The sequence below is a fragment of the Pelmatolapia mariae genome, linkage group LG10_11, assembly GCF_036321145.2.
Source record: "Pelmatolapia mariae isolate MD_Pm_ZW linkage group LG10_11, Pm_UMD_F_2, whole genome shotgun sequence".
In the NCBI taxonomy this organism is placed as follows: Eukaryota; Metazoa; Chordata; class Actinopteri; order Cichliformes; family Cichlidae; genus Pelmatolapia; species Pelmatolapia mariae.
The window spans coordinates 2,302,668-2,304,571 of NC_086236.1; the positions used below are offsets into that span (position 1 = coordinate 2,302,668).

Below are 1,904 nucleotides of genomic sequence, written 5' to 3' on the forward strand. Positions count from 1 at the left end.
AAAAGAAAACATGGGGTCCTCGGGCTGTACAAAGTGTACAACCCGAGGACAAAACAAGCCGAAGACCAAAGACTCCATCTCCAGATTAACCGGATATGAAAGTCTTGTTATTAAGAAAGACAAAGTAATATAGCAAAAAACAGACATAGGAAATGTGAAACACACCCAGCACATCAATTGATCCCTTTATTGTTCACTTTAGGCTCATAAAACTACAATAAATGTTAAAACTTACCAAATATGCATCTGCAGAGCGCTGTCTCTTTAAATGCCCTTTTTTGCTTTGTCTGGTCCTTGGTATTTTTTCCCTGCCCAGTTGAGTACAGAGGCCAGCTCCTTTGTAATGGCATAAACCATTACACGGCGGACTCGCACCTCCAGTGTGGTCCAGCAGCACCAATCAACGCAAAGCGTCTCACCTATAGACACATTTTAAGAGATGGAATTAGTGTGTCTCATGTCTTAAATGTGTATGCAAGTGCTTGTGTGTTTACTTCATGTAATTGATGATAGAAACATGTCATTTAGTTTTCCCTAAAGCCTGATTTTCAAGTCATACAAAGAATAAACCAAAGTATTGGCAGTGCAATGTATTTCTATTCACTTTTGTTGGATATTCATTTGTTAGTTCTTGTAACTGCTAAAAGTGTTTACTAGTTTTTGCCTGTCACATATATTTGTTATACCATGTAAACTGTGAAATTCCAAGATTTTCAAACTTGCCTTGTAATAGTGGCCTCACAGAGTCTCTGGAATCTACAGAAAAAAAAAATCACAACAAGATGACATTCAGGAGTATAAACTGGTGTTTTGAAGATAAGAGTACAATGACATTGTGATGCAGCTTTAAAGCTTTTTAAAAAGCATACCATCTATAGGGAAGACATCAGACTCTGCATGCTGGCGAGATCGCAAAGCTGTGTCGGTTTGTGCCGGAGTGGCGAAAGGTGCCGGAAGCTGGGTGGGGCATTATGATGGTTGCTATCAGTGGGCTGGGGGGCAGACTGCGGAGTGATGAGGGCTGTTTAGAAAAAGATAATTTTTTAAGTATTTAAGAATACAGACAACTTGTCAAAAAAGTTTCCTTGTGTCAGACACAGATATGTACACAGACACTAGACAGTATTTTATTACCTGGTATTTTCACTCGAGGGGCCTGGGGAAACCGTTTTTTTGTAGGCTGCTCATCCTCTGAGTCCGTATATGTGTACAGGGGATTTGGTCTAAAGAAAATAAATTAAAAACAGTCTTAAGTAATTGTAAATATGCTTTTGGCATATTGTTTCCTAAAGTTAGTTTGATTTCTAACAACACACACAGGAAACAGAGACGTGCAAGAAGGTACAGTATACAATGAATTTTTGAAGTGCACAAGTGTACACGGCTTTGCATTTTTAAAAAGTTTACAAACTTCCACTTTTTGGACTATATTATGTGGCGATATTGCAGTATGCAAGCACCACAGATATGTATAAAAGACAAGATCATAAATTCTTAACAATCAAAGATATGTTTGTGAATATAAAGGTTTTATTTGTGCTTTCTTTTAAGACTGGTCTGGGTTTCTTCTTCGGACTGAAGGTCAGACGTATCACAGCGTTCACGTGGATATCTCTGAAGACTGCGTTCTGCTTCGTGAAATGTGCCTGGAAATACAAACACAATGTACAGCCAGACATACATTACGTGTGGACAAAAGGTGCAAACGCATAGAAAAATCAGCGGTTTCAAAAATACGCTGGTACGTGTGGACGTAGCCTTATTCATTATTCAAGGCACAAACGGAAAGTCATGTACGCGTGCAACTTAAAGTTAGGTGAGCGTGCAACGTACAGTCACGTGGGCATGCTGCGTGAGCATTCAAACTGAGTCTAAAGTTTTCGTGTGCGAATTGAAGCGAGTGC

At 39.2% G+C, this 1,904-nt stretch overlaps 1 long non-coding RNA gene across 1 annotated transcript; it reads right to left on the reverse strand.

The window, feature by feature from the left end:
* Positions 1-252: 252 nt before the first annotated feature.
* On the reverse strand, positions 253-1,223 carry LOC135933675 (uncharacterized). The gene is made up of 4 exons (XR_010573886.1): positions 1,135-1,223; positions 870-1,021; positions 724-756; positions 253-419 (listed from the first exon to the last, which is right to left on the reverse strand). It is a non-coding gene; the product is annotated as an uncharacterized LOC135933675 (long non-coding RNA).
* Positions 1,224-1,904: the final 681 nt, after the last annotated feature.